At 36.6% G+C, this 10,915-nt stretch overlaps 1 long non-coding RNA gene across 1 annotated transcript; it reads right to left on the reverse strand.

The window, feature by feature from the left end:
* Window positions 1–3,971: 3,971 nt before the first annotated feature.
* On the reverse strand, window positions 3,972–9,381 carry LOC111508321 (uncharacterized). The gene is made up of 2 exons (XR_002722511.2): window positions 9,165–9,381; window positions 3,972–4,303 (listed from the first exon to the last, which is right to left on the reverse strand). It is a non-coding gene; the product is annotated as an uncharacterized lncRNA (long non-coding RNA).
* Between the last annotated feature and the right edge of the window lie 1,534 nt (window positions 9,382–10,915).

A 10,915-nucleotide genomic window follows, 5' to 3' on the forward strand; every position in this document is an offset into this window, starting at 1 on the left:
CAACAAATAAATCTACTTTCTATCACATTAGAGTATTTTTTCCACGACCCACTCCCCGAAAGTAGCTAACCACATTGTTTTTCACTAGTGAAACCTCCATTATAGCCTCCAAACGTTGTTTCTATGATTTAGAGGCGTTTGCAGGTTATATCTGGTGTTGCACAAAATCATTATGAATCATTTTTATTCTCGGGTGACCCGTGGGTTGAGCTACCTATCGGGCTCGTCCCCAAGTGGCGGATTGAGGAACGGCCAGGGGACTGGAATCCTGTCCGGGAAGCCAATGTGGCCTTACGGACGGGGTCGCTTACCCAAGATAAGGTGTAAGGAATCGTGCCGACAGCTGAATGGCCGCAGGGTGATATGCGGTTGCGAACGATCCCCTTGGGAAACCGAGCGAAACTTCATTGTAATCAGCCTTCCTCTGGTAATGCGGGGCTCTGCCAAAGTGACCAACTCTTTCCCTGCTACTCGTGGAAATACACATGAATGAAACAAACAAAAAATAGACACATAAACAAAAAAAAACAATCTCGAGACTAGACAGAAATGCTCACCTCAATTTATGGCGATGTCTGGGTATGAAGAGAAATGTCCACCCCAATCTACCGCTTGGAATGAGACTGGACTTGGGAGATCACCTTGTGATATAATACAAAGGCCAAGGTGTAAGCGCATTCGCGGAGCCGAGGAAAAAAGGGGAAAGAGAGCGATAGAGGCAGGAGTGGCAGCAACTATAAGTGCACCCTCATCCTCCCCCGCTTCACCTCCAACAGCAAGGGCACTTCCTACGGCGGCCTCTGCCTTGAATAAAGGCAAGGAACCGGCTGCCCCTGCAGATAAGCGCCCTTACTTGAGCACCTCCTCGGAAGGAATCCCAAGAAGATTGGAGGAGCCGCGCAATGACAGTAATGTCACTGTACCTTCCAAAACCTTCCCGAAGGCCGCCGTAAGACACCTCAAAGTTGCCAAAGAGAGTGTGTGTTCGGCGAGTCTTGGTCTCCACCTGTTGATATAAAGGAGATGTCTCCTAGTGACCTGTTCACCTTCCTGGAAAGGACAGAATGGACGATGACGAGAACAAATCTTCGGAAGGACGTACAATGGGTCACATTGGCCTGCTGTGGGTCTACACTCACCCTCCCTACTCTACAGATACATATACAGATCCTTGGCTGAATTTGCCTATATTACACTTTAAAATAATAAGTCAGGTTGTTGGACACTACTTTGATTAACGTATATCAAACTTGAACATTTTCATTTTGTGTCTCTCATATGATGAGTGGATATTTCCTCACATTTGTTATTTCATATGCATCTTTGTTCGTGCATTCCTCAGAAACCATTCGTCGGATTTCGACTATTCTTTCCAAATTTTTTTCGCTTATGAAAACGATGCAAGTTTCATTGAAACTGATGGAATAGATAGATAGATAGATAGATAGATAGATAGATAGATAGATTTATTGATCCTTTTTGCTACATAATGTGCAGATGGGATATATATATATATATATATATATATATATATATATATATATATATATATATATATATATATTATACATTATATATACAGTTTTCAAATGAAATACGATCGCTCATTGCTTACTTCAAGTGTAAATTCGACTACTGTGTAAAAACCCTTTTCTGATAAATAACGTTTAAATTTTTTTTGTAAAGATATGAGGAGACAGACTCTTTATATCGTTTGGCAGTAAATTATACATTCGAATGCCGGCAAATTTAGGAGATTTTTCATATTTTGCGTGATGGTGTTTTCGTGTTATGATCATATCTTTTCTTCTTATATTATAGCTATGCATCTCTGTTTTTGTTTTGAAAAGTTCTTTATTTTCATGTACATGTCAATGTTTCTAAAATGTACAGACTTGCAACTGTCAATATTTTATTTTTTTGGAATGTATTTCTACATGAAGTTCTAAAGTCTAAATCAAATATCAATCTCAGCAGTGCTTTTTGTTTCATAAAAATCCTGTCTGATCCAGTAGCTAGTCCCCAGACCGAAATGTTCTGATACATGATCGAGTGAAATTTGGCATAATAAACTGATATCAGTGAATTTGTATCTAACTTGCACTTAAGAGATTTCATCAGATAGTATGATTGATTCAATTTCTTACATATATAATCTATATGTTCTTGCCATGTGAGGAGTGAGTCAACCATAGTTCCTAAGAATTTTGTCAAGCTGGTCCGTTCTAAAGGTTTATTTTGGAAACTGAGATTGAGATTATGTTGACTTCTCGATGAATTGCATGTATACCGTTTTGTTCTGGTTGACAATGAGTCTCTTCTTGTTACACCACCCATTGAATTTGATTAGAACAGCATTTATCATTTGTGTCATATCGTCAGATGTTTTACTAGAAAGAATGATAGACGTGTCATCTGCATAGAGAAATATTTTTCCATGACTTATATTGAGAGTAAGATCATTTACATATAATGAAAATATTAGTGGCCCAAGAACGCTGCCCTGAGGGGTACCTGTTGTAACTGAGAATTTATCCGACTTGATGTTATTCTGCTTTACCTGGAAACATCTATTCGCCAAAAAAAGAAACAATTAATTGATTTACATTACCATGAATCTCAAGGTTGAAGAGTTTGTCTGCTACAAATTTAGTGTTCACAGTGTCGAAGGCCCTGCTCAAGTCAAAGAAGACTCCTACAATAATTGTTTTTTCGTCAATTGAATCATGTATGTGTTATGTGAAATTTAGCGTTACGATTTCTGTTGAGCAGTTTTTCCTGAATCCATGTTGACACTCTGTCATCAGATCGAAGGTTTCGAGGTAGCCGTTCATTCTGAGAGATATTAGTTTTTTCGAAATTTTTGAGAGTACGCTGATAACTGATATAGGATGATAATTTTTGATACTCTTTTTGTCACCATTTTTCAATACGGGTACTAGAATGGTAATTTTGAGAAGATCAGGATTTCTCCAAAAACCAACACATGAATTCATAATATGCCCTATTTGGTCTGATAATATATCTGCACATTCTTTAATAATTTTTGTAGAGACCTCATCATGCCCTGTGCTTTCTTCATTAGGTAATGGGGCTATGACTTTTTTTACTTCGTTTGTTGTTACGAGTTTGAAAAACATCGTTGTAGTTACATTCGCCATTGTTGTGCAGCTGTCTGATAGTTTTCAATATATCAACTAATACATATATATGTGACAACCTTGCTCATTGCTCAACGAGATCTGCAAATTAGATGTGTTCATTCTAGGACAATGAAATTTTACGGCAGAAGATGACAAAGCTATTTTCTAGGTTTGTTGGTCGTGTTCCGCAGGTTTTCATGCTCAAAGTTTGTTTTGCGACAACGGTTAACATTATGAAAAGCAGTGAGGCAATGAATGAAGTATTATAGTTGTGTTTCCATCTTCAGGTATAAGTTTCCAGTTTCACTTCATTTGTGGTGCAAGATCATGTAGAAAGGAAATGAAAACTCTAAATTACAAAAGAAATTTCAATGGAGAAAAAAATAGAATCCAACATCAATGAATTATGTTTTCCTACGTTGAGTCAATCACGTGGAAGATCATTTATTTCAACCAATAGGAATGAAGCCATGCCACCATCAGTTAAATGAAACCGGAGACTCAAACTTTGCTGTGAGAACAATCAGAGCTCTCTCAATCTACCCATCTTTGAAAAAGTTCATGATAGTCCAGCAGGCATTGAAACATACAGATCAGGCCAGAAAAACCATTAAAAATAGCTTCGACACATCAATAGGAATGAAGGGCCATTCGTTATGAGCTACGGAAGTGAAAAATGATTACTTGGTGGTGAAATAGATAGATTCGTACAAGTAGAGTAGAACTTTTTCATTCAACACTGAATTATTTCAACGAAATTCCACAAAAGTAGACGTATTGAAGGTACTCTCCGTTGAATTTGATTTTAGAAAAAAAATTACAACCATAGTTTTTAGAATTTTTTATTCACCCAATCGAGAAATAATTTGTTATCAATTCCACCAGGAGGGAGAATTTGCCTAAATCTGTATCAATCGCAGTCCATGTTCTCTTGAGCAACTCTTCTCTTAGTAATAAAGATTCCTGTACGCCAATGGTGATCCATAGTAGTTGTAGTTGTACGCATATGGAAGGTAGTTGTATCCCAAATTCGAATAGGTAGAGATTGGACTATACGCGGAGTATGTCAATGCTGCCGGTTGAATCAGAGAAAGGGGGTCAGGTTTGGGGTTTGGAGAAGGTACAGCAAAGGCGATGGCCAGGATGGCGAAGAAAGCAATCTGTAACAAAATATACTTCTGAAAATACCTTATATGTTTTCTATGTTCGATAAATATTTCAAAACAATAGATAACAAAAGACACCCATCAATATTGAAGTATAGCACACTATTTCGAAAGCAAACATAAATTATTTCATCATAAGTCACGAAAAATGGCAACCATAAAATAAGAAGTGGAACTGTAAACAGCGTTATGGCATTCCATTTTGAATTGTGAGCTGATTCTGATATATTTTTCATCCATTTTTGTTGAGAGTAGCTTCCTGATATTGTTACCATACGTTTCCTGGATATAATAATAATGATATGTATTTATTCACTTTCTTAAGATTGTTTACAGTAAATATACATGTACATATAGAAATGAACAGTGAACAAATGAAGTACATCTTACGAGGCAAAATGATCTGCCTGTGTGTAAGGAATGAGAATACTGAATCTGACATTGAATGAGATTCATGCATTAAACTAAGTACCAAGATATAAATTTAAAATAGCTACATTTGAACAGAATATAAATATATAAAACCAATCAATCTATTGGAATAAATACTAGATATAGATAAGAATGCAAGTTTGAACTGGACATATTCGAACAGGATATTGAGAATTAAAAATAATCTTAATGTATTGAATGGGTACTCAGTATGGATAAAAACATTAATTTCAACTGGACACATTTGGAAAGAATAAAAATAAATTAAACAATGGACGGATATACAGATCTTAATCATAGGGGTTCCATACTACAAACAAATAAATACACAATATACCCATTGTACCCATTTCGAAAACAGGTAACAAACATACTATGAAAATTACAGACCAACAAATGAATTGAATATTTCCAACAAACTGCCTGAACTTTTTGTTCACACAATATAAATATATGGAATCTCTTGAATTCATACACGGCCTTTTTCCTGAAAGACTTGTGAACCATCTGATACTTTGAACATTAGATTAATTACCTTTCTTTGTTTCATTTCATTGTTGGAGATATTTGAGTCCAACTTTTGTAGTTTTTTGGCACGTGCAGATACCAAAGTTTTCCATGAACTCGCATGTTTTGAAGATTATATATATGCTTAAGAAATTCTGAGTGAAATCCATCATTGAAAAGGGGAAAAAAGTTATATCAAAATTGATGAAAATGATGTTTGAATCCACTTGAAGTTTATAAAGACAACGCAAATATCACTTTCTTGCATAACTCATCGAAAATATTCATTAAAAATACTATATTATCATATACTTCCATTTGCTATCTATCTCAACCTACAAAATCGGTATGTATAACTCTCATACGATCGTAGAACCTCTTGCAAAATACACAACTATAAATCAAGTATAGTCATGTATATTATTCATTTATACCATATTATTTTTGTTAATCCGTTATGTCGAATGAATCAATGAATAAACTTTTTGAAAAGAAGTAGGATTTTATCAGTATTTTAACGTTCCCATACAACATTTTTTCAGTATAACACTATACATTGTTCCTTCGAATTCACACGTTGAAACCAGGGGTTGAAAAAAGGGTCGTCTATTTCCATCTGAATATTTCTTTACATTGAATCGCTAGATATTTGCCATACAGAGACTTTGTAGAAGGGTACAGAATTATTTTTTGTTTTCTGACAGAATATATGTATTTTTCATCCAAATAGAACTGGCTGGTATCTCAATCGAAACAAAAGAAATAACCAGAAAAGGAAATTCTGGCTAAAACATAACTATCTGCACTTACTGCACACAAGCCCTATTAGGCTTGAACAGACAACGTGTTACCTCTGGGCTAGTACTTTAGTGCCACCAAGATTTAGCCAAAGCCTCATCAGGTGGGTTAAAGGGCACGACAGGAGTAAAGGTAATTGCATTGCCGACTCATCAGCCAAGGAAGCGGCTGAACTAAGAATTTCAGGACCCAGTGGCACCTGATGGACCTGATGACTTCGACAATTGCGGAACTAGCCAAACGTTACACCCATGCTCAATCCCTAAAGAGATGGGATGGAATCAAAGGATGCAATTTCGCCAGGATCCCCCTTGGCGACCCTGGGAAGTTGGCGCTGAAGGAATATCTGGACCTGAAAAAATATACGCTTTACAGTAGGATTTCTGACTGGCCACTGTCAACTGAGGAAACACCTCCACAATATGGGGCTAGTGGACACACCTCTATGCAGAATGTGTGAACAGGAAGATGAAACTGTCAGGCATGTCCTATGCGAGTGTCCGGAGTTATCGTCAATAGAGTGTGTATTCGGCCAGTCATGGCCTTCACCTGCTGATATAAAGGAGATATCTTCCAGAGACCTATCCACCTTCCTGGAAAGGAGAGGATGGACGTTGACCTTGGGAGGATGTACATCAACTGCCGTTGATGTAGCTGGTCGCAAATTGGATGTGTGTGTTATTTCAGTACTGCCAAACATTCTAGACACTTTATTAGCTATTTCTGTCCTGTGTGCTACCGATTCATGAACATACCCTTCAGCGACCGTTGATGACTTCCAACCGCTATGTTTCTTTAGTGTCATCAAGTCTCCCCAGATCCCCAGATGCAAATAAAAGTATAGCAGACGATCTTCGAAATGAATGTCCTGTATATGAAAAAAGGCATTTTCAAGTTGAAGAAAATTAGCCACTGCTTCAGGTACCTTATAAAATTGATTACTACCCACAACCTGATTGATACATTTTCCATTGCGAAATGCATAAAACTGCCGGCGATCCTTTGCTGCTGCTGGACAAAGGGCTATGTATATTCGGTGAAATTCAATATATTCTTCAGTAACTATAAATCTCCTGTTTACATCATTCTTTGTTTGCTTGAGTTTCACAATAATTAACTTTCCCGAATCTTCAATATCATCTAATGGTACCTGGCTGATTTCACAAATCCGATAAACTCCTGCAATCCCAAATACAACAACAACCTTGGCCATTAAATAAACTTCATCGGGAGCATTATTTAAAAAGTCACTAATATGTGTACTCGTAAATATCGCAGCTTTCTTGGCCGTGAAACCTTTCCCATTTTGTTTCAGAAATGTAATTAGTTTGAAATATTTTGAAATGTCTACATTATTATTGGTTTGTAACATATATTTAATCATTGAATAATTCGACCACACTGTTGATGGCTTTTGTTGTTGTGCCAGTTCCGAAAAATAAGCCAATAACACCGTTTCCGAAAAAGAACTGCATGTCTTTATAATCTTCCATTCCGTGAATCTTGAATATGCGATTTAATAAATTTTCCGCGATTTAGCTGGCAATAATTTTTGTAACGCTACTTTCGCTGCTTCTACTAACTCCGGTGGAGTCAGAGAAAACTCTGAATTAGACATTTTTCAAAATAACCAATAACCACTAAGTTCGCAATTTCTAAATCAAATCACAGAATTTAATTGACAGATTCAAAGTTTTGCTCCTCGATTCATGGGTAATTTCCATCAAGACGCCCAGGAGTTTCTCCGTTATCTTTTAGAAGGATTATATGAAGAGGTTAATATAATTAATGAGAAACCTAAACCAATCTTAACGGAGATTGACGAAAAATTGAACGACAGCGGAAATGCACAAGAGTCATGGCTCACATATTTGCGGATGCATAACTCTAAGATTGTGAATAATTTCGTTGGCCAATTGAAATCCACGATGAAATGCACACACTGTGGATACTCTTCAGGATACTTTGATCATTTCTGGGATTTGTCTCTCTCCATACCACAAAGAACCGACCAATTGAGTTTGTGGCAATGCTTGGATTGTTTTACAAGAGAAGAAACTTTGGATGGAAATGTAAAACCGACGTGTTCGAAATGCAAGGAAAGGAGAAAATGCATAAAGTCCCTATCAGTCCAAAAATTTCCCTATATTTTAGTAATACATTTAAAAAGATTCTCTCCAACAGAAAGTAGAGGCAAATTGAATGATGTCATCGAATTTCCCCTAGAAGGATTGGATATGGACAATTTTGTAGCAGAAAATGTGGCTACTTGTTATAATCTATATGCACTTTTAAATCACAGTGGGACTACTAACAGAGGACATTAAACAGCATACTGCAGACACCCGTATACTGGCGCGTGGCACAAATACAACGATTCACACGTGTCACCAATTTCACCAAAGTCGCTTGTGAGTGGAGAAGCACACGTCCTCTTTTATGTAAAGAATGGAACAAAATCGCACCTTTAAGATAACCGAGGAAAAGTTCCTTTGTGCAATTATTATTAATTTTTTTGTTAATTTCTTACATGTACTTGTTTCAATTGTTATAGTATAAACAGTTCAGTTAAAAAAAATGACAGATATTTGGTTTTCTATTGATTGGTTTCTTAGCAACGCCATACGTTCAACAGCCTACCTGGTTAAAAATTCAAATTTCACTTCGATAATTTTCTGACTTCAACATATTGTAATAATATGTTTTTCCAACAATAAATCGTCGTTTTCCACGTCACATAAAAAAATGTGTATTATACACCGGAAAAATATTAAGATTTTAGATCTCGGTTTTTTGTCTCCCTCCGCTTCGCGTCGAAAGGCAACACAACCTCGAGCTAAAATCTAATACATTTCACCCTTGCATAATAAATAACTATTATTTTCCAGTGAGTCAAATATTGTATCCTATTTTTCGCAGAGAAAGAAAATTGGTGTTCAATGATTCCAGGCACTCACTTATTCTGTTATTACTTTAATAATCAAAGTTTTGTCATTAACTGTATCTGAAAAATATAATGTCACTAGAAAATGTATGCGAATCATGTAGAGTTACGGCATATAATGTCAAATAATAATTTGAAAATACAAACTAGGAATACTACAAAAAAAGCCCTCACCAATTTGAACATGTTGACGATAGTAATGTTGCAATGACTTGTCACGGACAAATTCTGGTGTGGTCAGTAGAGCACAATCTTTATATAGCAAGTAATCCATCGGGGTTGGTGGATAACCTTCTGACAAGTCATGTTAAAATAAAACCAATACGAGTATAACGTTGTCCCGACCTACCGCAAGATGAACGAATTTTGTTTCTGGTTGTACATCTGGTCATTCAACTACGCTCACCTTCAGTGAGAATTCAGCATAACAGGAATGATTGCAAAGACGCGCAGAGTAAGTACGTGTTCCGTTGGCAAGTACCTATTCTTTTATATCCATACTAGCGAACCGGCCGGCCCCGCACGGATGCAAGGCTGATACTTAATATAAATTCATCCATTGGAAATTTGTGGGCATGGAGAGACAGTTCATTTCATGAACCCGACTTTTTCCCCCGCGGCTGGCGTCCCAGTTGGAATATTCAAAAATCTTTTCTTGTCGCACATCTATAACATAAAACAAATCTAAATACAAAATTTCAGCATCTGAAAATATAGCGGTACGGAGAAACAGTTATGAAGAGGTAATTTTCATATGAGAATGCTCCCCTTTTATTCCCAGTGGGGCGCCCCAGTGTGATATTCGGAAATCCTTTCTTAGTGCGCATCTGGGGTCTAAGATGTATTGTCAAAGTATACGATATTGTGCATACTTAAAGTTGTCGGCACTCTCAAAGGCCCAAAAAACGATACATAGAAAGTCGAACTAGTCCACGTGGAATTGACGGTTCGTATTGGATAATTTTTACTAACCAAGTTTGATGATTGGCTGAAGAGTCATAAAATTAAATTTGTAGTCATGTTACGGTGAGAAATAGAAATCGGGGAAGGTTATCGCCGTCCTGTTCAGTTGAGAAACTGATCGCGATTTGAGTGTTGAAATTCAATATTCGTGCAGTTATAATTACCTACAATTTCTGTTATCTGTTTGAAATGTGGCGTCCTTGGACAAGTACTCAGCGCCCGATGTAGGGGGGGACTCTGCATCTCAAGTTTGGTTTCGAGGGAAACAAACTATTACAAGCAATATCAGATTTGACCAAAATTCTTTTCTCAACTGTACGTAAAATAGTCAAAAACAAACCTTATGAACGCAATACACGATGTGATACAAGATTATCAAAACCTTGAGATGTTCATCTGATGAAATCATTGAAAAACACAATATACCTATGACTGTTACAAACGCAGTAAGATTCCTACAACTGAAATCATAGGGAAAAAATTGAATATTCCCGGCCATAACGTGAGCTGTTGTGACAAAAAAAATATTTTGAAATATTTCAAGTGGAACGCCAGCTGCGGGAAAAAATTGTCTTCAATATATCCATCATCTTATCTGTCCTTATAATGTGATCAATTTGGTCCCTTTCAGCATGTAATTTGAATGAATGTTTTCGAAGATATTACAGATTGAAAATGCAGAAACATAGCGGTTGCGGCGGTACTGGACCAACTATATGTCGCTCTTTCAAGAGTAACCTCTAAAGAAAACATATTTCTATTGTCTACTGACAAAAAACGCTGTGAACTTAACATTTGAAGACATTCTGCAATATTTGATATTTCAGGAAGTTTCACACTATTCGCCGATTATACCACGATACTATGACATAAAGATAAGGAAGCCGATCTTCAACAGGTCATCAGGTATAATAAAGGTTAAAGAGTGGTGCGACTCAAACCTTTTATCCTTCGATATATTA

The sequence above is a fragment of the Leptinotarsa decemlineata genome, unplaced genomic scaffold (genome assembly GCF_025532065.1).
Source record: "Leptinotarsa decemlineata unplaced genomic scaffold, Ldec_3_MD MMD2_tig00000251_RagTag_RagTag, whole genome shotgun sequence".
Lineage (NCBI taxonomy): Eukaryota > Metazoa > Arthropoda > Insecta > Coleoptera > Chrysomelidae > Leptinotarsa > Leptinotarsa decemlineata.